Source organism: Hirundo rustica, chromosome 10, assembly GCF_015227805.2.
Source record: "Hirundo rustica isolate bHirRus1 chromosome 10, bHirRus1.pri.v3, whole genome shotgun sequence".
NCBI lineage: Eukaryota > Metazoa > Chordata > Aves > Passeriformes > Hirundinidae > Hirundo > Hirundo rustica.
In genome coordinates, this window is record NC_053459.1 from 9,626,506 (window position 1) to 9,639,943 (window position 13,438).

The 13,438-nt window shown below is 39.7% G+C and overlaps 1 long non-coding RNA gene across 1 annotated transcript; it reads right to left on the reverse strand.

The window, feature by feature from the left end:
* Nucleotides 1-10,379: 10,379 nt before the first annotated feature.
* On the reverse strand, nucleotides 10,380-12,742 carry LOC120757102 (uncharacterized). The gene is made up of 3 exons (XR_005702360.2): nucleotides 12,620-12,742; nucleotides 11,835-11,934; nucleotides 10,380-10,478 (listed from the first exon to the last, which is right to left on the reverse strand). It is a non-coding gene; the product is annotated as an uncharacterized LOC120757102 (long non-coding RNA).
* Nucleotides 12,743-13,438: the final 696 nt, after the last annotated feature.

Consider the following 13,438-nt stretch of genomic DNA (forward strand, 5'->3'; position numbering starts at 1 on the left):
TCCTCAGACCGCTCACGCAGCGAGGTGTGACCTGCAGAAGTTCCATGACAATGAGTAAATGTCAAAGATGAAAGGCACCTGCACTGCTGTTTTCTCGCATTGAGTTTAGCAACAAAGCCAGTGCAAAGTAGTAACAGTGTTCAGCAAAGTGATCCTACTGAAGGACTTTGGGTACAGCAGTAGGAGCAGTTACAATAATCACTGCCATCTCTTATCTGTTTTGATTACATGGAATGATCTATCCTGTCACCTTTAAGACAGGGACCAAATTTTAAGGCCTTTAATCTCCCCTGTGATTAAGTATCTATCAAAGCTGTCTTTTTTCATCATAACATCAAGATAGGGGATCTACCAATACACTTAAATAAGACTGGAAAATCATTAAAACAATGGAGCTCTACTGCCTCATGCTATTGCTACATGTTCAGTAATAGTAACAGAAAAGGGTGTTGCCTGATTTTAGGAAAACATACTCTAATAAGAATAATTGTTTCATCCATTCCATTTTGAAAGGCTTCAGCTGAGCCTCCAACTAAGTTCCACTGCCATAAATGAGACTACGGCAGTCTCCAAAACTGTTCAATCTTACAAATCCATGAATATAACAAGCTCTTTCTGCTACACAATGACTTAAATTAATATATGACCAAGGTGTAGATAAGAATATGCAGCACCAAGTACAACAGCCATTGTTTGTAAAAGAAGAACAATTTAAAATGAAATAATATGGTTTATCAGCTAAAGACTTGCAATTTTTAAAAACTTCATTCTTTTCCCCAACAGTGAAGTACAACAAAAAGATCTGAAAATCTGAAAAAGTGGAAGCAGAATAACAATCCAGCAAAAAATTGTAAGAAAGGAAAAAGATATTATCCAAATTTCACTGTTGAAGTATTTTCAGTTCTGAAAATACTGCTAATTAGCACATTTAAGTTTTTTATTAATTAAACTTCAATTGTTACATATGTGAAATGAATTATGCAACCTGTAAATCTTAATTACATTGTTAATTGCAATAACATTATGATCATTTTGTGATGCTTTAAATCAGACAAACATAGTTCTCAATTTTAGAGCTGATCAGAGCTGATGGCATTTTGAATATAATATGCTGCTTGTATATTTTCACAAAATTTAAATCATTAATTATAACATTCTGATATGGATTTTAAACACTAGTATCCATAAACCAGAAAAACACAGCTGTATTTGGATGTAATACGAATTTAACACTTCATGCAGCAAATGCTTCTGGTTAAACAATTGGTATTAATTATGCAAACATGCATTATTCATGCACTGGGGGTTTGTCCATCACAACAGTGAAGCAGCTTCAGATTGAGACGCAGATGCAGTTGGCAGAAGCATCACCTGTAGTGAAACAGCTCAGGAGACTCAGGTGTTGTTGTGCCAGGGCACTTGTAAACCTGTTCACTGTGCTTGGATCATGTAAGTCAGTATTATTTAGAGACATTGAGACATTGCATCAGTTTTATGCCAGATGAATGTCTGGCTTCTCTTAGCATCAGTTCAGCCTCAAGTAATTATTTAATTATATCAAGTAATTAATTTAATTATAAGTAGCCTCAGCTACTTACAATTAAATGTTGAAAGCAGTCATTTGCATGTCTGATGAAAGCAGCCCTGCAAGAGGGACTGAAAGAGCCATCAGTAGCCCATAACCAGGGCAAGGCTTCAGCTAAAATACCACGGTCCAGTGCTGAGCACAGGACTTCCAGGAAGTTGTTAAGTGACTGGACAGACTGTTGTTAGATGGAGCTCTGAGAACCAAAAATCTAGAAAACACAGCTTAAAAGGTAAGATTGAATAATTAGAGATAATTAGTGTGCAGAAGAGATACATGGGATAACAGTCTGCATACACAGAAAAGGCTGGTATAAAAATGAAGAAATTAGCTTGGCAGAAAAGAAATGTAAACAGCAGAATTGGCAGCAAGAAAGAATTGTACTGGACATTATTTAGGAAAACCTCTGTAATGCTAAGAACCAGCCCAGGCACAGCTTGCTCTTTGCAAAGCTATGAAGGTGCTCTGGCACCAGGGTTTTAGGAACAAACTGGACTAATGTCAATCAGAAATGAAGCAGATACGGCTGGGCCTATGCTGGGGCAGTCCCTAAATGACCTTTTATGTCCTCAGCATCTTACGTTTTCTAGGATACAGAAAGTGCTTCATGGTGCTGCTAATCTGGAAATTCCTGCAAGAACTGGCATTCTGTAATGCTCTGCTGCTCTGCACTACAGAGGGAGATGGTTTTCCCGTTGGGACAATCCACTCCCTAAGGAGTCTGCTGAAATGTGGCACTTCCCAGGGCAGTGTCTACTGCCACCAACCTCATGCCTGTGTCCAGCATCCAGCTCTGGATTACACTGTTAAACAAGGCTGCACTACAAACCTTCTGAACACCTCAATCCTAGTCAGAGCTTTCCATCAAGTGTGAGCCACAACATACAAATACAAAATGTTATTTTCCTATCACATTTTGTGATATCCAATGAAGTCTGAATCGTTTTCCAACTGACTGAGGCATGAAAATGCCAGATTGTCCTCTCCTCGCAGAAAGACAACTCATAAGTGTCTCCACACAAAGGTGTGCAGTCTTAGACAGAGGCAAGGCTGGGTGGGTGACCTTCACCAGAGCCTGTCTGCTGCTGTAAAAGGGTGAGACACAGCAGATCCTTTGCAGCCCTGGTTCTGGTGAAAGTTTCCATTGTGCTCTTCAAGTTTGCTACTCCACAAGGCAAAGTTCAGGTTGTGCTTCAGTGGGATCTGGGAAGCCAATTCATGTACTGTGCTTTGTGTCTATATTAAGACCAGGCTCTTCCCTAGCCTGACTTACAGCACTGAGCCAAATTCCCTTCAAAGCTGCATTCAAATGTACCTCTAGGGCTAAAGGCTTTAGTAAGGGGGGGGGGGGGAAGACAAATTAATAAGGTGGCTTTATAATCAAAAATGTCTGGTTTTTGGTTGTGTTTTTTTTTCCATCTGCATTCGATTCAGTATTTCAGGAGAGAGATTTAGGGCAGAAAGTTTACAGATAGTGCAAACAATTCCCTGGCATCTCTTTTTTCTTCTTTAAGAAAATGTCTAACTTCCTGCTCAGCAGAACAACTCCAGAGCTGGTCACAGGAAAGATCCACCAACCTACACCTGTTACTGGTTGGGATCCCATGCTTTATTTCACTGCAGCTGAACATCTCAGATGCTTCTCAGCAGTCACTTTGTACATGAGTTTATAGAACAGCTTTTCAAATCATTGAAAAGTAGAAAAAGCAGGAATATGCCATGAGTGTACTTGTAGGTAAAATTAAGAAATATTCCGGTTTGATTTCTGAAGGTTGGCTACAAGCCCTGCAGCTGAAGTTTTCTAAATACGCTTTCAAAATAAAAAAATACTCACTAAATGCCTTTTGAAAGAGTAAATAGTCAAAGCAGCTTTGAGCTTCACTTTGTGCTTCACTTGCAAATAGTTATCTGAGCCAGCCTCACACCTCAGCCTCTAACTCTGCAACAGGTCACCCCACGGTAGTGTTACAGGCTATAACCTTGCCCTGCCATTCATGCTTAATGTGGTCACGGCTTGATTTCTTATGGCATGCTCGGACTCCTGGCTAAATTTCATTGCTAACAGGGAAAAAAGTCAGGCTGACAAACTGAATGTTTCCAGTGCAATTATGGGAAGACAGAGTGGCTTTTCACTCCAAAAACACATATAACCACACACATATACATATGTATACAGACAGACACACTCATATATGTGTGTATAATATTTTGCCTTTATGTTGCATTTAATAGTACTCTTCTGAGTAGCCATTCCCCTTGTCAGAGAGCTGCAACCCTGCCAGCCAGTTCAGCCTGAGAACACCAAGTGAGCCATTTGAGATGTGTGATCTTTCGGCTGCACAGCATCCCATTCATCAAATGCTTCAGCAGTGTAATATGTAAAGCTGGAAAAAAAACAGAAGCTGCAGAAGCAAGAAAAATATATTAGCAGGAACGCCCATATAAGAAAAAAGGCACAGAATCACCACATTGCCATTCTGAATTTCCTAAAGCTACCTCCTCCCTTCTTTTGGGTGATCTTGGAACACATTCTGTAATTAGGATGAGAGGATAGGAGTCTTCTAATCCCCTAATTAGGCACTGATAATTTAATAGAACACTGCCGAATTTAATGTCACTCGGTAGCACTAAGCACAAAGTTGACATTATATCCTTTTCTCCACACCCCTGCCCCACCAAAAATTTCAGATATGGCAAGCCTCAACGTTAGGAAAGAGGCTGTTATAGTTTGCAAATAGTTTCCATCTGGAAGAAGGCGCACCCAACAGAATTCAAACAATGCACACTGCAATCTCAGTTACAGTGGCATAAATTAGGATCAATTCCACTGAGGTCAGAACGGTTATATCTGGGAGACATGTGAGGATTGAGGCTAACTTACTGCAGGAGAGTTAGTTCTCATCTCCTCTCCCATAAGTCAGGCTGGCCCTAGTTTCCAGTTGGACTCTGTCCACACAGTGGGCCAAACCTGGCTTTAAATTTCAAGAGAATAAATGTGGAGATACTGATTTTACTGGAGCTATTCCCAATTACAGTAGTGCAAAGTTTGACCCAGAGACTATTTATAGATCCAGGCGCTGAGCAGTGGCCAGCAGTTGACATCCCATCATACTCTGGCCTCGCTGGACCGGAACATTCAGAGTACAAAGGCATTTCTGTGGGATCCAGAGTCCCACATTTCAGACCTGTGTTTGATCACAATTATTTCTCACATGAATGAAGACAGCAATTCCCAAAATAAAGTGCACATGTGGAACACACTTATCAACCTAGTTCCTCTCCTCCCCCAGGAATATTTTTTGACTTGTTAACTACTGGAACCTGATCCTCATGTAATACAGGAAATGTGTAAGGGTGATACCAACGACCTTAGTTAGCAAAGTGCAAGCTGTGAATAGCCCTGGTGAAGCTGAGCAGCCAGAAAAGACAAAAATGTTGGCATGCCAGCTGTTGACTGCTACTGCAGGTGAATGGCTTTTAGAAACATTTAAACCACTTGGAGTATAAACAGGCCAATCTTCACTAATGGTAAAAAGGTGAGAAAGAAGGTAATAAAGTGCAAGAAGTGCAGTGACCACATAAACAGCAAAGTCCTCCTTTGATGGCAGGAGCAGCCAAGAGGCAGAAAGGCAGAGCTTAGCAAGAGGCTACAGAAGCGCTGGTGTGAGCTGTAGGGTGATATGGGTGCTCCAAGAGGAGTTCTCTCTTGGGTGGAGAGAAAAAGGCAACACCAGCTCAGGGGGCTGAGTTCTGTCGTGCCAGCCCTTCTCCCAGAGGGGTAAATGTGGCTGTGCACAGCTCAGGGTCCCTTAGGGCAGTAATTACAAGCAGAGTGAGAATGGTAGCTGTATAGGAACAAGGCCCTATTAAGAATTCTCTCCCATTATTTAAGGTTGAACTGATGCAGAGTTTAATGAATGACTGCTGTCTGACAAATAATAAATACACCACACAAATGAATTGCAGGGTTAGTGAGACTCTTCATGAATTTGAATGGAATTTAGCAAATAGTCCCAGATGAAACAATGCAGAAAAAAAAAAATTAAATGTCTAAGCACTTCATTTTAGTATTTTCAAAATGGAGGAGTTAATTTTGAACTGCCAAAACACTTTCAAAAACTTTCAAAACAAGCTTTTAATCTGTCCATTTTTAAATTGCTCTAAATTTTAAAAGGAAAGAGAAAAAGCTTTTAAACACACGAAACAGCCCAAAATCAAAAATGAAGCCACTCTTTTGAAGTGAAACTAAATATTTGGGGTTGAAAAAAATGGTACTTTTCTTCATTATTTTTTATTTTGCCAGCTGTATTTCAAAACTCAATTTGACCAAAATGCAATTCTGAAAAAATAAATAGTTGTTAGAGAGAACTATTAACAAATATCTAGACCAGTCTGCTCAAAGCCCCATCCAACCTGACCTTGAGTGTTTCCAGGGATGGGGAAACCTCTCTGGGCAACCCCTGCCAGTGTTTTACCACCTTTGTTGTAAAAAACTTCTTTCTTATATATCTAATCTAAATTCAAGCATTCCAAGCTTCTGCTCTAGACAATCTACTGCCCAATTAACGTCTCTGAGTTTAATGGAGCAGAGTGAGACCCATTATTTTCCAAAAACTATTTAAGCTTATTGATCTGTTTTTAACTGGAAAATCTGAATTTTTTTTTTTTTTTTTTTTTTTTTAATAATAGTAAAATTACAAAGGTTCCCTCTGAAAATTCACAATAAAAATCATTAACCACTGAAATGGTAGGTTTAGGTACCTGAAGATATGACTGTTCTCTGCAGTGCCGTATCAGAATCTGTGTCTGCTTAACCTGGTCCTGGAGCTTTTTCCAGCCCAAGGTCCTTGAGCATCCCCACTGCCCTGGCTTGCTTGCAGGCAGATCCTAATCTTGCAGAAGGAGTCGAGTGGGATATCAGCTCACATCCAAATTCTGTTCCATGGCAGCACTGCTGCCACGTGCGCTCCTGTCCCCACTCAAGCTCAGCCACACAAGACATTGAAAATGTGGCACTTGTGAGCCCCTCACAAAGAGCATAGAAATGAAGCACCAAACTCCCATGATCCTGAGAGGATCAATACTTTCAGCCAGAAAAATTTGGCTTGCAGGTGTTTGGCTGTCTGATGAATAGCTCTGATTTTCTACAGAAAGCAGATACTTTTTTTGTGGAAAAAATATGCTCACAAAATCCAACTTTCCCTTTAAGGAACAGATGGAGATGGAAAATTTTTAACCTATAAGATGTAGCAGCATGTGTGGTTTCCACACACCCTCCTCAATCTTTTCTGCATGTCCACTGACTTGCCTTGCTATAGAAAACTGTACTAAAGGTGATTGGCTTCAAACCCAAAACACTGCCCACTTTCTCAAGCTCTATCAATGGATTTATCAATGAAGTTTCCATATGTGAACCTTGACTCTTCTCAAATCCCAGTCCTGTAAGAGCTAGAACAACATGCTACTGTACTGCGTGTCACTGGATATTATGATCACATTCCCATGCTGGCCAAGGTGAAGAAAAGGACATTTGCAAGGCCCTGTAGACAAAAAGAACCCAGAACAGTTCCTCAGGAAAGGGGAATCAGGTTTTGCAGCTATCTTAGAGGTATGAAATGTTTTATTACCAATGCACATATGCAGACATTCCAGACTTCACTTGCTTCCAAAATAATAAGACTTATTATTCCAATAGTAAAAGAAATTCATCTGTGTTTGAGATTTGTTATGATTTGAGCAAAAGGAAGGAAATCCAGGGTCAGAGATCACTCCCTCCCTACTGTCTATCACAACAGGTTTCCATCCTTAATTTTACTCAATTTTGTCATACTGGAGGCTTGATCCTTAACTTTGAAGTTTTTCCCCTTTCGGGAATTAAGCCAGAACCACAAAATATTTGAAAACACAGGTCTTGGTGGAATTGAATATAATTTTTCTCTGTGAAAGTAAAACCAAACTGAAAGCGTTTGCCCTTTCAAAAGATGCTTTTAGAATTGTCTTTGACCTCTTTTCTTCATATTTATATTGGCTCTGGTTATGTGATAAAAACTGTAGGAAATCTATTTCAAAATATTATTTTTAAAAGAAAAATAAGGAAACTGATTTTTAAATTTCTTTTTCAAATATATTCTGCATTATTTTATAAATGTTTTCCAGATTTGGCTTGACACTATTACACAATTCAGGACCATCTGAAAGTTAATTCAATGATACTCTACTTTGGCCCTTCTTTTTGGCATTTTGATGTACCACTGTTAATTCATTTTAGTGTTCTCTTGAGAAATATTTGATATAATATCACAGGTTTGAAGATCAAAATCAAAAATACAAATATACACAAATGTACAAATCTGTATACATATCTATACTCATATATACAGATACATACCTGTGCTACATATGGACACATATATATGTAGCCTACAGAAATTACTAATAAAAATGCAATGTGTTCAATCAGCCAACTACAATACACACAATTCGTTACTTTAAAATTCTATTGACTTTAGCAATAACTTTTCCTGAATAGTGAATGTACATTATAGACAGAGTAAAACTTAAAGAGTTTAACAAAATATTTTAATAGAGCTATGCGTAAAATAAAGAGAATTTCCCAGAGGGAGGTTTCAGTGGCTGATACGGAGGGAGGAGATTTTCATATTAATAAATATGGTGGCATCTGCCAGGTAAAACGTTGTAATAATCCTCTGGGTGCTACTTCCCTCCCACTAATGTGTTGGACAGTTTAGATTAACACCATATGCCTGTACATAGAAGGAGCTGGAAACCAATATAAACACAGAGAGTTCATTTTGCAGCCTTGTTTTCCCTGCACTCCTGCTATCTCCGGGATAGGGGTTGGTGATGTGCACAGAATAATGAAAGAGGAGGAAAACTGCCCCAGGTCAAAGCATGGAGGGAGAAAGCACTGGGGGAGGAAGAGAGAAGGGAAGGCAGGGAAATATTTAAGGAGAAGCTCTGGCAGCTGCTTTCTGACAGACTGAGGCTTCCATTCTCTTCTGTATCCTCTTCCCAACTTCTGACCTTGTTGGCTTTGACCTCAGGTGGGAATTGTGCTCCTAAGGCTGAGCCAGACTGCTCACTCACACCTCACCCTGTCCACAGTGCTTCTCTAATTTGGGCTAGCAGCACTCCATGGCAATGATTTATTATAAACTTGGTGCAATTGAAGTTCTCTCGTCCTTTGGGAAATATTTGTAGATAGAGATCGTTATGTAGCATCTGTAGTTTCCAAGCATCCATATGCAAGATAAATTAGTCGAAAAATTATTCCCTGACTCTGCATTTACACTGGAGTCTTCTTGGCAGAAAAGATTGTTTACTTATTTGTAGCAGTATAGCAAGACCTTTCCCCTATTGTTTGCAAGCTTTAGCCAGCAGACGAGAAATAAAAGCGACTTCAAATTAATACTTGTATCAAGCTCATTTATGACTGAATTAAATTACAGCTTCCGAAATGAATGTCAGAATTAGCTCGCACTGTGCTTCACTGGCACTGTTGGATTAACATTTATGGTGTCAGGCCTGTTCACTTCAACATACAGAGCCCTCCTCCCGTGCCACCAGACAAGTTACTGTCTGTAACACTGTGAGTCACATGGACAAGTAGTGAGATTCAGGTGGAACTCCAGAAAATTAGCTCCAAGCAATTTCTATGGATTAGCTTCTTCAGATAAAGGGCAGTGATGAATGCTCCATTATAACAGAGGCAAAAATGTTTCTGTGAAAAAATATTAAACCACATGAATCATCTGTTTTCTGCATGGACAGCTGTAGAAAATCTCCTTTCATTGTTTTTTAGGAGGAGCTCTGGGCTGGTCTGTTGTTTGTGAAAATGTTTCCATGGTTTTTTTTCCTCATAGCTTTTGTGTGTGAGAACCTAGGACTAATACCATTGTTTTTCAGCCTTTAGTGAAGAAGTATGTTCCTACCAGAGGAGAATTCTGGAGTAAATAGAACAAAAATAAGCAAAACATTTGCAGGTCATCACATTGGTTCTGTTTTTTAAAAAAATCTGGGTCAGAAACATTGTGGTCAGATTTATTGCAACCCATCTCTGGTAAAATAATGAAGAAATAGTCACTCAATTTAAAGTACCAGAATTCAAACTAAACGTTATTCATTACAAAAATGTTTCAGTTAGCTGAATCCATAGTGTGACAGTGACAGCTATAATAGAAATCAGCCATGCTAAGATTTTTTTTTTTTCCTTTCAGAGAATTCACAAAGTGTTTTCAATCAGAGGGAATCTAGTTTTCAAAAAACATGGCACTTTTCTGTGCAACCAGTCTGCCACTACCTGGTCCAGTAATGCCAGCATGATTTAAAAATTAAGGGGGAGGATGTGACCCAGGGCTTCAAACTCCAAGCCAGGGATAGTTCCTACTCCAACATTTCAGGTTTTCCTGGGGAAAAGGTATCCTGAAATTAAAAATAGTTGTGTAGACTGTAAATGAAAAGGTCTAAATAATGCTCAACAACTACAACCACAGAAAGTTGAAAGGCTCAGAGCTGAACTGCATGGCTTCTATGCAAAAATTGTAACCTTTTTTTTCCTCCACAAAACTGAAGGAGGGCAGGGGTTCAATATTTTCTCTTAATCTTTTCCTAGATAAAAGAGATTTCCAAGGGCTTGGCTTCAATTCTAAGTAGACAAAGAGAAGTGAGAAGTGTTTTCTAACCAAACTGTGCAGTGACATAGTGAGGTACATGGTAAAGTTAAGCACTTAAGTCAATTTCTTGGCTGCAAGATTCCCATCTGAGGGGAACTTACCTTGTTTTGATGTTTCTGAAGCCAGCAGGACTCTTTCCTAGGACAATGAATGGGGTAAGGCCCCTGTTCATGACAGATTCAGAGAGTATAGAGGCTTGTCTGACAACAGAAAAAAGCAGCTGAAAAAATGATTTACATTTAAACAATCGGTATTTCAAGAAATACTAAGAGATTTTCCTCATAACACATAAAGTAATTTACAACAGGTAAAAACAAGTAAGGCTTGATTCTAAATTTTTATGTTTTACTCTCGCTTACAGTTTAAACTCTTCTTGCTCCACAACCAAAAGTCCTCAATATCTGTTTTTACAAAAAGAAGCAACAGACTTTATACAAGTGTTGGACTCTGGGCTGATGGTTCCCAAGCAAAGAAAATTCCAAGGCCAAATGAGGGTTTATATCTCTTTGTTTAGAAAGTCCAGAAATAACGTTTCTAATTTCTCATAAAGTGAGAATTTATATCCTCCAGTCCTACATAATGTCTGTGAGTGCAGTACTGCTAGGCTATGACAGAGTTTGTCCCACGGATAACTTAATTTAATTATAGAAGTATAGACACACACACAAACCAACAAAACTGTATTCAACAGATAACATCAATAATGGAAGAATTAGATAATATACCTGAGATCTTTTACACAGGAGTAATCCCATTTACATCAATGGAATAATTTGCTATGACAAGGGTTTAGAGGGTCAGGTCTGTATAACAACCATCTGTGCTCCTTAGGTTTTATCCTCAGATAACATTATTCTCCAGCAATAGAAAGAAAATGCCACGCTGACAGGTAACCCAACCTATTCCCAAACAGCATGCCAGGCCCCTGAGTGCTTGGGCTGACATTTGACTGCAGTTGCTTTCACACTTTGATTTATTCTGTGCTCTCACCACTGCCCCGTTACCCCTGTGCAAATTCCTGCAGGAATTAGCATGGACACTGTCACCCTGCTCGTCCACTTGTCACAGCTGAGCCCTGAGCTATTCAGCCAACACCCTGAGACTGACCCCAGCCAACATGAGGGGCACTGCACGGTGCCCTGTGCGTGGCAAACGTGGACTGAGACCCTCAGGACTGTGGCAGCTACGGCAGCAGGCACCACAAACCACTAATTGCTGCTGGGAAGATACTTCTGTATTAAGGCACCAAATGTTCAGCCTTCTGTAAACGTTTTAAAGTTATGCAAAATAACCTTCACTACAGTATAATATTGCTGCTATTATTATAGTTCAGAAATTAATCAATTTTACGTATTTTCCCTAACAAATGTTCAAGGGAAGACTAGGACCAGAACGCAAGAACTGGCATTACCCGCTACCACAAGTTAACAGTGTCTTTTTTAGGCAATATTCTGTCTGTAAAACAGCAGTTTCAATGTCACAATTTATAACTTAATTCTGATAAAAGTATTGCAAAATCATGATGTAGTTAAGGGTTTTTGTAAGACACTACGTACCAAGCTTTTAGTTTTATTTTTCAATATTTTAACTTGCAATTCAGAGAAGTGCTTTCTTAAAACCAGAGAGAAAACCTTTCCTGTTTGCAACAAGCAGCACCTAGAGAACATAAGAAAGCTTATCAGCAACATTTTCAAAACCCGATTTAGTGTCAGCATCGGAAACTCTGGATCATTAGATGTCTTTATCAAAGGCAGTTTTCCCCAAGAACATGTGCAGAGGATTCAATTTCCAGAAAAGGATACCAAAGAGAGTAGAAAGAAATGAGATGTCAGTGGATGAAGAAGGGCTTTAGGCATATCAGTATTTTTTCTGAGAGGCTTCTCAGATGTGCAGTTTCCCATGGAGTAACACACCTGATGCAATGGGAGAGGATTTTAGAATGATTGGCAGATCCTTCTCAGACAGAGCAAGAACATCCTTTACCAGCTGAGTGCCCAGAGCACCTGGTAACTGGCAGTCCTGGACTGAGAGCCAGGCTCTCAGCCTGCCAGGGCATTTCAGCCTGGTCTGAATAGCAAAACACTCCCTGAAAGGAGTACTGCAAACCTGTTTGGTATTGGCTAAAGCACTCTCTGGCATCTGGGAAATTGTGATTCAAATCCCTGTTCCAGAGTGGAGAATGTGTAGGGCACAGAAAATGAGATGAATGAAGGAGTGAGAAGCTAACTCCAGCCACTCAGGAACTTCAGACTCAAGTCAGGGCACCTAGAAATGAGAGCTGATGGTCAGCTTTGAAGCCTGATCCAAAGGGACCACACAATAAAAAAAAGGACAGTATTACCTGTGTTGATGTACTGTGAATCCTCAGCAGTATCATCCTGACACGAATCCTCATCTTTTGCAGGAGGATTCCTGCTGCTTCCCAGTAGTGCTGTTCCTGAAGTGACTTAAAGGAAAAGATTCATCAAGGAGGGGAAGCAACCAAGGTGAGTCTAGAGGAAGACATCTTCATCACCTAATAAAATCTGTTCAGTCAACTCCAGCCAATGTGCCTCCCAAGCTGTAAGATGGAAATAGATTATGTGTAGTAGTACTGTAAGACCAGTGTGATACTACAAGTAACTTCAAATTAGCATAAATATAAGGTTATCATAGAAAAATGTTGCTGTATATCTTCACAATTTAGCATTCTAATGTTCCTCCTAATGCTTCCTATGAACAAAGTGATGAAGAACAGGACCTGCTGTTGGGAGGAGATAACTCCCATGCTGTGCATGCACACTGCAACTAAGCTTTCACTGTCACTTCTCTATGGTTCAAAAGAAGGAAATAAATCACCAGGAAATATCAACACTGGCTTTCAGAGGAAGAAAGGCAGCATGAAGCCATGCAGTTTTGCTGGAACTGGATAAGCTGGACCCAGAGTTGTGTGAAGCTCATAACTTTTGCTTCAGCAAATTGTGCCAGGAGGCTGATTTGCCTTCCTTAATTTCCCAACAATGAATTTTAAATTTTTGTGTGTTGGAAAATCAGACCTAGTGCTAAACCTAGGCAAATTTTGCCACGTTCTCTTTTCCCTTGCATGTTATCAGCTCGGAGGTAACACGCTGTCTCTGATAATGTGGGGTGACTGTAGTACCAGGTATGTTCAGAATCATCA